General features: G+C 41.1%; 1 protein-coding gene and 1 long non-coding RNA gene across 2 annotated transcripts in view; one reads left to right on the forward strand and one right to left on the reverse strand.

The window, feature by feature from the left end:
* The window catches only part of LOC115588980 (uncharacterized), a 654,211-nt gene that overhangs the window by 519,194 nt on the left and 122,869 nt on the right, over positions 1-12,148 (reverse strand). The gene's annotated exons all lie outside the window — the stretch shown is intronic.
* On the forward strand, positions 9,743-10,882 carry LOC115589004 (uncharacterized). Its single transcript, XR_003985451.1, has 2 exons — positions 9,743-9,851; positions 10,007-10,882. It is a non-coding gene; the product is annotated as an uncharacterized LOC115589004 (long non-coding RNA).

Here is a 12,148-nt window from a genome sequence, read left to right on the forward strand (position 1 = left end):
ACCATAAACTCACAGTCTTGGTACTACTGGATCTAACCGCCGCCTTCGATACAGTAGACCTTCACATTTTATTAGATAGACTGAAGAACCTGGTCGGCCTCTCTGGTACTGTTCTTAACTGGTTCGTTTCTTACCTCACAGATCGACACTTCTTTGTAAGTATGTAAGTTTGTAAGTAAGTGTGGGGTTCCCCAAGGGTCAGTTTTAGGTCCAACTCTTTTTAATCTTAATCTTTACATGGGTCTCGCTGCCCGGCCATGTCTCTGTAGTGACAGCTAGTGTATGTGTGGGTGTGAGTGTGTGTGTCTATGTGTCTGTGTGCGTATGTGTGAGTGTGTATGTATTTGTGTATGTTTCTGTGCATGTCTTGTGGGGGCGGGAGGGTTGGGTTCTTTTCATTTTCTTCGCTTGATTTTATTTGATGTTTCTCTTTTTCTGCTGTTTGTACATTTCTGTAAGGCACTTTGAGATACTTTGTTGTATGAAAAGCGTCATATAAATAAAGGCTGATTTTATTCTGCAGGCCTGGATCTGTCCTGTATGGTAAGGTTATCCCTGGTGCTCTCTCTGACTACTGTCTGATGACAGCAGTCACCAGCCTTTATACTACTACGCGTTGATTGAGAAAGCGATGGCAGTCCCTCCCCCTCTCCCTCTGTAGAACTTGAATCACTGGAAGGTTACAGACTGTAGATGTTGGTTGTGGTACATGTGAGGACTGAACTGTGATCACATGACTCTTCACCTCTGTCTCCTCTCACAGGGAGAAGATGATCTGCAGGATCCTGCTGCTCATCAGCCTCAACTGTGTCTGTGGTCAGTTTACAGCTTCACTTTCTGACACTGTGATTCAATGAAGCAGTTAAAGTGGCCCACATGTGAGCAAACAGCTGATGTTGATGAGCCTCTGCAGCTCTGAGACGTCACTAAACTGTCCACACAAACATGGAGATGGAGTTTAAAGGCTGCCATGTTAAAGCTGTCAGTGTGTCTGCTCCTCACTTTCCCTCTCTGTCTCCTCAACAGGAACATTTGTAGTGAATGTGACACAGACCTCCTATCAGGCAGAGGAGAACCACAACATCACACTGGAATGGACGTTCACAACCACAGCTGACACTTCCCCTGACTCACTTTATATCTTCTGTGAGATGAAAACTGATCACAAAGTCTCAGCCCTGTTTCATTTACGTGGAGGTGTTGAGGTCCCAGAGTCTCAGGATCAACAGTTTGTAGGACGAGTCCAGTGGGACAAAGACGTCCTCAGAGACAGACGACTCAGACTTCATGTGTCCAGACTCAGGACTGAGGACTCAGGACAGTATCGCTGTAAAGTGTGGAGGAATAACATTCTGAACTCCAGTGATTGTTGGCTCGACGTCTCTGGTAAGTTGGTTGAGTAGAAGTCAGTAGAACTTTTTTTGGATCAACAGAACCTGAAGAAAAATATTGAGGACGACCACAATCCTTCACTTCATTCTCACAGTATCTGAGAAATGTGTCACAACTTCAGCTGTTCTGTTGTTTGATCTCTTTACAGCAGCGAGGGATCCACCAGAACCTGAGAGTCCCACGACAGACACACCTGAGAGACCGAAGAGAGTCAGTCCTGGAATGATCGTCCTCTACTGTGGACTGACAGCAGCAGTGGTAGTTGTGTTGGTTGTTTGTTACCTTTTACTTATTCACCGTCCGTCTGAGAAACAGAAGTCCTGCAGAGGATTTAAGAAAAGTTCCATCTCAGCAGGACGAGAGGAAAAACATTTATCAACACTGTAAATGACACGGTTAAATCACATGGTGCCTTCATGTTGTTCAGTGAGTGTCCTGATATAAGAGTCAGAGGAGATGAACAATGATGGAGTTGATGGAGGAAACGTTGTTCTTCACCTTCAGCACCTTTGCAGCTGATTCAGAACGCTGCTGCTCGAGTCCTTACAAGAACCAAAAAAGTAGATCACATCACTCCAGTTCTTAGATCTTTACACTGGCTTCCTGTCTATCAAAGAATAGATTTCAAAGTCCTGTTGTTGGTTTATAAAGCATTGAATGGTTTCGGGCCAAAATACATTTCTGATCTGCTGCCGCGTTATGATCCATCCAGACCTCTGAGATCGTCAGGTACCGGTCTGCTTTCAGTCCCCAGAGTCAGAAGTAAACATGGAGAAGCAGCTTTCAGTTACTCTGCACTACATATTTGGAACAAACTCCCTGAAAATTGCAGGTCTGCTCAAACACTCACCTCTTTTAAATCAAGACTTAAAACATTTCTTTTGCCACTGCTTTTAACTGAAGCAATTCAAGTCTTTGAACTGCATTATTACTCTGACTCTACAGTCTTGTTTCTTTTAAAACCTCTCTATTTAGCCTACTTGTTTTGATGTTTGTCTCTTAATGTTTTTACTGGTCTTAAAATGCTATTTTTATTTATTTTTCATTATTATTATTATTATTATTATTATTTTTTGAGTTGCCTTGTGTCTGAATTGTGCTATACAAATAAACTTGCCTTGCCTTCAGATCTGAAAACTGCTCTGTGAGAAACATGTTGATCTAGAATACCATGTTTATGTTACAACTGTATATATGTTACATTTATAAACTGTCTGGTCAAAAGAAACGCCACCACCTGGAGTTAACTAAGCAAATAGGTCAGAAACATCATTGGATAATTACTGCAGTGATTATATGTTTCAGATGGCAACACGTTATTTAACTAACTGATGAATAGAGTTTCATTTCTTAAACAACCATGTGTGAAGACATTTCCTCTGATTATTGGGCTGCATCAAACAAAGAAAACATCTAATGAGATTACTGAAACCACTAAAATTGGGTCAAGAACCGTCCAATGTATTATTACAACCTGGAAGAACAGTGTTGAACCATCAACTTCCAGGAAGAAATGTGATCGGAAATCTATCTCGAAAGATCGTTACAAGAGATCACTTAGACGTTTTTGTTAACGGTTCAATTCGTATCACGATTTGTGGTTGCCGATACGATTCAAGGACGATCTTGGTTCACTTGGAACGATACGATACGATACCATTCAGTGACTTGAAATCGATTCAGTAACTTTTCAGCCAAAAATTCAACCAGTGTGACTGTGAAATAAATACCTGGATACTGGACAGTACAGGTGAAGTTTCCTAGATCCCTGTTGTTTCCCTGTTGTTTCTTGCAAGGGAATCAGGTCACACAGAAACAATAAGCCCATCCTCTCCTGCATGTCAGTGGCTTTCTGAACGAGACATCTGTTTTCTTTCCAAAGTTAATGAGTTATTGCTAATATTCATTATTACCGATGTTCTTTTCATGCAGATATAGCAGTTCATTAGATACTTTTTATACTGCAAATAAAGTACTCATGTTCAAATTACAGTTCCACTTGCGTCCGTCATGCAATCAGATAAAAGGCCTCTCCAAACCAAGCTCCCGGGCTGAATTTCAATCCCAGCCCGCCCCTGCCAGTGTCTGACAGACCCCTATGTGAAGCTCCGCCCCAGGCTGTAGTTCTGCACTGTTTCATATAATCACAGCATTTCTTTTAACAAAGCCAGCATCCTTATTTTTTGCTCCAGCTTCCAGCAGCTCACAAAGAGAAAGTTGGACAGGTCTGATGGTAGAGGCCTGACAAAGTGCAATCTACTCCTCCAGATTGGGGTTGGACACATAGCTAATAACCCAATTCAATGAAGAAACACTGTTACTATAAGCACAGAAAAAGAAAGTGCTGGAGCATGATGTGCACACATGATGCACCCTTCATATTTTTGTCTGCCCCCTCATATATGCCTGCCTAGAACCGGCCCTGTTCCATTCACTTCGTTCACTCAAAAGATTTGTTCATTCGAATGACACGTTCGCGACCGACACTACACTACTGGCAATACGCATCGACGTGGCTGAAAAGGAACATTTTCAGGCAGGGCGGAGCGGAGTGCACAGGTGGAGATGTAAGGGTTCACTGCATTTACCACACAAGACATGATCGAGGGAAGCCAAAATCGAAATTGAAATTCAATTAATCGCCCAGCCCTAGTGCCCTATGTGCCAGTCCTGCTGCAGTAGCTCCAGCGTGTGTTGAGCGTCTGCTCTGTCTCTCACAGGATGTTTATCTGCCACAAATCTTAAACTTCTTCCAGGTATTGAGTTTACACTGACTTTGCTGTTGTAAACGTTGTTCCTACTAACAGTCACAGTAGTCATTTCTTGGTTTTGTCACATTTTTAGATGTAATCTAATATTAAACCAGTGTTTTATTGCTTTTTAAGAAATGCAGCTGAATTGCATGTTTTCCAACCCTTAGTATTATGATGATGTGAATGAATTCATGTTGACAATAATTTGTTGACACAAAAGAAATAGCAGTTGCATATCACTCACAGCTACACAGGATACACAGCTAAGTAGTTAACTTTCTTTAAGTACTTTGTTTATTCATTTGACATTAATCTACATGTTGTCTTATTAAGGCCTGAAGAAAAAATTGGCGCGTGCACATATGGCCCTTTCTGACTTTGAGCCCCTCTATAATATGTGCACGTACACATGTACACAGTCAGAGAGTCACAGCAGAGTGACTGCGAAGTGAAACTATTTAAAGTCAATCAATAGAAAAGCCAAACATATTTCACTCAGTGCCGACATGCTGGGACATATAAAGTTTGTGCATACATTGGAACAAAGGTTGATGCGGCAGCTGACACTGCTGATGACAGATGACAGTTCCCACAGACTCCTCATCCAAAGACTCAGTTTGTTTTCGATGTGAAGACAGAAAGATCTCTACTTTGTTACAGAACTAATAGGTCGCTACCTGGGAAATTTCTAAGGACTTCATACCAAAAAGACACATCAGCCACAACAATTGATGTTTGTATCTGTTAGTCTCAGTAATCACTGAGGAAACACTCAGCTCTTGTGTCCTTTAACGTTTTCATGCTTTACATTTATGTGCAACAGCTCGTAACACACAGATTCACACTGGTTTCACTACCTGACTGTTAAATTGTCTCCTCTCCATCTTCCTCTCATATATATCTATCTGTGTGTGAAGCATCAGAATTAAATCATAAAGAAGCTGCAGATGTTTCTCTTCTCTCCACAGAACACAGTGCATGATGGGAAACACTCCTATTAAATGATACCGTGTAAATAAATACAGCTTCTCTCAAATTAAAGGCTTATTTACAGTATTTTTACATTATAAACAGAACATCAGTAAAGTCATTGCATTGTAACAAGGTTCATCAAAAGACAAAGAGTAAGATTAAATACATGATGACATCACTTCCTGTGTGTCAGTAACATCATACAACACATGAGAACAAGCAGATCAGTTCAGCTGAAGCTTCATGACCTCCTGCAGGAGTCTTTCTCTCTAATGAATCATACTCTATATAAATGTTTTTAATATTTTATGATGCAGACTCTTAAACCCATATATGTATTTATTTTATTAAACGTTGATTATTTGAAAGTTTAACATCTTTTGTCTGTGACGTCAGAGGAGGCGGGCCTCCGACACAAGCTTCCTGTAATGTTCACAACCACAGCTGACACTTCCCCCGACTCACTTTATATCTTCTGTGAGATGAAAACTGATCACAAAGTTTCAGTCCTGTTTGATCTACGTGGAGGTGTTGTGATCCCAGAGTCTCGGGATCAACAGTTTGTAGGACGAGTCCAGTGGGACAAAGACGTCCTCAGAGACGGACGACTCAGACTTCATGTGTCCAGACTCAGGACTGAGGACTCAGGACAGTACCTGTGTGATGTGAGGACAAACTATGATGGGGACTTTGGTGATTGTAGGCTCAACGTCTCTGGTAAGTTGGTTGAGTGGAAGTCGAACTTAGTAGAACTTTATTAACAGGTTCAATAAGAACTAAGGCTGTCAAACGATTAGTCTTTTTAATCGCATTTTTTCCATAGTGAACTCACGATTAATTGCAAATTAATGGCAGTTTTTTTGGCACATTTCTTTCTGTTCTAAATGTACCTTAATGTATTTTGTTCATGTTCTTAATACGTTTAACAACAAAAAAGGGCAAATATGCTGCTTTATGAAAATGTTTATTCAACACTTCAAATCTGGACTGGAGGACTCTCTGTCTGATGACTGAGCTCAACTACAACTGAGTCTCATATATATGTGACTGTTCTCTTCTCAGTCTGGTTAAAGCCACACTCACACATGCACCACAAAATCCACCACTAGTGTCACACAAAATGCACCAAATCTGTTACTGATACAGGTCGACTCTGTTACATTTCCACACACTTGTTAAATGATTGTTCATAAAGTATGAAAAGTGACGTCCGACAGTGTGCGCGTGGGTGTGTGCGGTTGTGTGTGCGCATGTGTGTGGCTGTGTGCGTGACTAGAACAACTCAATCTTGAAGATGGAGCAGTAAAATAACACCAGGTATTGTTTGTTTGTGATTTTTTTTTTTGGGGGGGGGGCAGAAGGCCTACTTCTGGTTCACCAACTTCACTTAGGTCAATTCATACTGTCGCCATAATGTGGGTGTTACCACTGTAAACATACAGTAATGCAAGTTCTACAGAAATGATGCAGAATGGAGGGACTCCTATTTCTGATTCTATCTGAAGTAGACATAGTGGTATAAAGGAGGGTCAAGGCTTGGCTGCTGTTGTTTTCTGACAGTAGCAGCAGGAATTACTGGAATACAGAGATCAGGGAAACGAGAAGTGAACTGGTGAACCAGGGTTTCAGACAACTGGCACAGACTCAGTACCAAGTACTAGCACTAGACACTGCATTCTTGAATCTAGCAGTCACGTACTGTTACAGGAAGTTAGCGATCGCTATCAGATCATATCTATTCCATCTTCCTCTGGTATATATCTATCTGTGTGTGAAGCATCAGAGTTAAATCATAAAGAAGCTGCAGATGTTTCTCTTCTCTCCACAGAACACAGTGCATGATGGGAAACACTCCACCAGAGAGACACAGAGATTGTGTGACTGTGTGTAGCTGTGCGCTCTATTCATCTGTGTGTATCCACCACATGTAGCAGTGAGCTGCTGCCAGAGTACATACAGCAGAGGTAACCACAGCACAGGAAGCCCCGCCCCCCTGTCACTCGCTTCAGCCATTCATCAGAGCTGCTGCTTCTTCCACAGAGGACAGGAATGACTTCTCTCCTTCTCTTCTCTCTGTTCAGCCTGATCTTAAATATTTCAGCTGTCTTTGTCATTCTAGGAGACACTTTTCACTTTACTACGACTGCAAACTGCCAGAACAAGAACAAGAACGAGAGAGCCGAGCTGCGGTACTGACTGGACTCTTCTCGTACTGTTCCGGTGTTTGGATCCCAGCTCCGGGCTGTACAGTGTTGACAACTTAGAGACTTTGTCTGAATATGTAGCGAGTTCTCAGAAACTCTAGCAACAAATCTAGTGACTGTTTCTGGTGTTACTGGAGACTGATGGAGACTCTGACGCACGTATCGTCCCTCCTCCCAGCTGCTGTCAGAGCAGGAGATGTTAAAAAGCATCAGTTACTTTAATAATGTATAAATATACAGACAGTTTACTGCTGACAAAAAGCCTCCAGAACATCCTGATGGATCTTTTGTACATGAAGGTGAAATAAGACTCTGACTGAGAGCTTCACAGCTTTGACTGCTGTCACATCACCATAACATCAAACACTGAACTCTTTTACTGAAGGGTTCTAGAAACTGACATGTTTGTGTCTCTGATGACTCTGAGGTGTGTGTGTGTGTGTGCGTGCGTGCGTGTGTGCGAGGTGTGGCTCCACGTCTCTTGTTGTGTTTCTTGTTCCCTTCTCCTCCTCTCTACCTGAGCACACCTCTGTAGTGTACTCAGTGCTTTTTTTGGGGGGGGGGAATAGAGCAGAGCGCAAAGTGCAGGGTGGGTGGAGCTTGTCTCCTGACACCATCAGACAGTAGGCAGAGCAGAAGAACCTTCCGAAGAGATGGTGTGTGTGTGTGTGTGTGTGTGTGTGCTGTATTTATCCTGAGTCTGTGTGACAACACAACATGATGATAATCACACATTCTGTATTAACCAACAGTAGTTAATAAAGCACTGACTGGACTAAACACAGTAGCTGTAATCTTCCAGTACACAATATTATCTTCAGCTGCTGCTAGAACAGACAGTGAAGCAGACTACAACACATTCTGACTCACTAATGCTTTCTCTGAAATTCTACATTAAACACAAACATTAAGATGTTTCTTTGTAAAAACAGTCAGCTTGTTGCTGTCTACAACCTTGTTGTTGCTGACGTAGCAGGTCAACTAAAATCATGTAGTTACATTTAAAGATAAATAAAAGTTCAGATCAAACTTGTTTCCATGAGGAGAAAAGTGAAGTGTTTTCGTAATCTTTACTCCAGAACATGCTGCAGTATTCAGAACAGTTTGATTGTTAAATTGCTTCTTTGTTTCTTAAATGGGTTCAAAGATGTTGTTCAAGGAGTGAATAGATAAGTAAAAGAAAGTTGACAAACAATGTTTGTAAAGACAAAACATTCATGCATGCCAAACAGGTTTGTCATTTATGCCCATTCATGTAATCTTTCCTCACGACAGAGTAAACTCTTTGTTGCTTCTCACCATATATGTTCTTTAGTTGCCTGAAAACTTCAAAAAGCGTCTCCTCTGTTTCTGCTGACATCAGCTGGATCAGTCAGCTGTGTGAGGGACGTTCTACCAGAAACATCATGTCTACTTGTTGTTGTTACTGAGACCAGACAGCAACAACAGGATCCTGTTTGTGTTTATTAGCAGTTGTTGTCTCATGACTTTATATGGAGACACTGTTTATATGTGTTTGTAATGTATCAGTGTTAAACACTGACAACATGTCACCATGTTCCAGATACACAACTTCCATGTGTGTGTAGGAGCAGCACTGGTTCTGCAGTGTTTCATGTGGCAGCTACATGTTGTTGTCTGCAGCTGAATCCACATGTTGTCATGTTTCCTGCTGATGGTGAACACTGTAACCACTGGAACCATCTTGTGTCAGAAGAACAACACAGCAGCTTAGCATTAGCATCCAGACTGTGTCCAGTCAGGAAGTCCTTGTGTGTGATGATGAGGATGATGAAGACAGAGGAGTGTTTAGAAGACTAAAGACAGACTGTAGATGTTGGTTGTGGTACATGTGAGGACTGAACTGTGATCACATGACTCTTCACCTCTGTCTCCTCTCACAGGGAGAAGATGATCTGCAGGATCCTGCTGCTCATCAGCCTCAACTGTGTCTGTGGTCAGTTTACAGCTTCACTTTCTGACACTGTGATTCAATGAAGCAGTTAAAGTGGCCCACATGTGAGCAAACAGCTGATGTTGATGAGCCTCTGCAGCTCTGAGACGTCACTAAACTGTCCACACAAACATGGAGATGGAGTTTAAAGGCTGCTGCCATGTTAAAGCTGTCAGTGTGTCTGCTCCTCACTTTCCCTCTCTGTCTCCTCAACAGGAACATTTGTAGTGAATGTGACACAGACCTCCTATCAGGCAGAGGAGAACCACAACATCACACTGGAATGGACGTTCACAACCACAGCTGACACTTCCCCCGACTCACTTTATATCTTCTGTGAGATGAAAACTGATCACAAAGTCTCAGTCCTGTTTCATCTATATGAAGGTGTTGTGATCCCAGAGTCTCAGGATCAACAGTTTGTAGGACGAGTCCAGTGGGACAAAGACGTCCTCAGTGACAGACGACTCAGACTTCATGTGTCCAGACTCAGGACTGAGGACTCAGGACAGTACCTGTGTGATGTGATGACAAACTATGGTGTGGACTTTGGTGAATGTCAGCTCAACGTCTCTGGTAAGTTCAGTTGAATTGAAGTCAGTAAAACTTTTTTGGATCAATAACAACCTGAAGAAAAGTAGTGAGGACGACCACAATCCTTCACTTCATTCTCACAGTATCTGAGAAATATGTCACAACTTCAGCTGTTCTGTTGTTTGGTCTCTTTACAGCAGCGAGGGATCCACCAGAACCTGAGAGACCCAACACAGACACACCGGAGAGGCCAAAGGGGGCAAGTTCAGGAAAAATCGCCCTCTATGGTGTGGGGGGACTGGCAGTGGTACCTGTATGTGTTGCTTTTCTTTTATTCATTCACTGTCAGTCTGTTAAACACGATTTTGCTTCAGACTCCAGTGGAAGACTTAAGAAAAGTTACATCACAGTAGAAACGGAAGAAATTGTTTTATCAACATGTTAATGAGATGTAAGGACAGACAACTTCAGAACACAACACCTCAGCACCAGTGATGACTACATCCTCCAGCACCTGGACTCCTCTGAAAACCTCCACCAGGATGCTGTTTGTGGACTTCAACACCATCATCCTGGTTCTGCTACAGAACAATCTCTCCCTGCTGAGTGTGATGACTCCACCTGCAGCTGGACCACAGAATATCTATCTGTGCTGAGAACATGAACAATTCATGTCAGACATCCTGTTTACATTTATATGTTATCATGTCTTCAGTTATTTTTGTGTTTGTTCTTTTGCATCACAACACAACCAGATTCCTCTTATGTGAAAACTTTCTTAACAAAACTGAATAGAATTGATTCTGATTGTGATACAACTGAAACTGTACATGTTATATATCATCAAACTTTTTATTTGAATTTTATATATGTATTTATATATGTACATATGTATACTAGGGTTTATATTTTATATAGTTGTGCGTTTTAATTCCCTGTGAGATTAAACTGAAAATGTGACCCTTCTGTAAATCATTCTGACTCTGTGAAACACTTCATCACTTTGCTCTTAGATATGAAATGTGACTGTTGTTGATTTCCAGCAGATGAAAATAAACCTTTCTATTTCTTTACTGTGTAACATTATTGTGACTGTAGGAGCTCGGAGGGATTGTGGTGACAGATGATTATTGTTTGACAAATTCTCTCCTTTATGTTAAGATTTAGATTGATTTTAGTTTTTCACATCATAATCTGTTTAAGTACAGAAGTTTAAAAATATAAACTCTGAATGTTTGAATCACAAGTTGAATCAGTCCACTGGGAACCTGTTGGGTCGACACGAAGGAGACTCAAGTTTCTGATGAAGCTGCTGTTTCACTCCAAACAGAATAAAGTCCAGCTGTTACCAGACAGCAGCAAACTCAACACCACACAGATTCTGTAGGATAGAAGTTGATATGAGAATAACATTGAAGATAAACACTTAAAGAACGACTTTAAACAACCTCTACATTTAACAAACAATTCAAAGGTTCAATAAACAAGTCAGAGACTTTTATTCAGGAGTTGTGAATTAATCAGGTCAAACATCTTCATCTGTGACACTGATGTACTGAAATACTCCAGTAATGTGAGACAGACTGAGTCAGAAGTCACATTTAAATCAAATATCACAGAGAAAACACAACATGTGAACGTTTTTGTGACCTTCAGTCACATTTCAACAACCTGAAGGTCCAAATGATCTCAGCTGTCACCTGCAGCCAGGTGAGGATCTCTGAACTGGTGATTAAGATAAAGAGCTCCCTCTGCTGACCACAACACATCTTTACTTTACAGCACAACAAGGAAAGGTTAAAGCTCAGTGAGTAAGTTACAGCTGTAGAAAACATCTGGACAGACGGTCAGAACAGTCTGACAGTTTACACGATGTCACAACAGAAGAGAAACATAACAACACTGTTTTTTAATTGTTTTCATTTGATGGAAGAGAAAAAACTTCAATACATCCTGCTGGAGTCCAGACAAGGATCAGAACAATACTAATAATAATAATAATACTAATGATAATAATAATAATAATAATAATAATGATGATGATGATGATGATATTATCGTTTTGGCTGAACAAAGTTCACAGTTGCCTGAACTCATTGAGTTAATTGTGCAGTCTGTTGTCAACACCTTAAACCATTTCACATGGTAAAACACAATTTGCAGATCTCACCTAGACTTTCAGCAGAACTCTAAACACATTCTCATTCTCAAAACACATTCTGCACTCTAATGCACATGTCATCCATACTGGTAAACACAAGTGGCAACAATCAAATACAAATAGAGAACACATGTCATTGATTAAACACAACCACTCAAATTACAGTTTTTCTCAGTTG

Source organism: Sparus aurata, chromosome 10 (genome assembly GCF_900880675.1).
Source record: "Sparus aurata chromosome 10, fSpaAur1.1, whole genome shotgun sequence".
Classification (NCBI taxonomy): domain Eukaryota; kingdom Metazoa; phylum Chordata; class Actinopteri; order Spariformes; family Sparidae; genus Sparus; species Sparus aurata.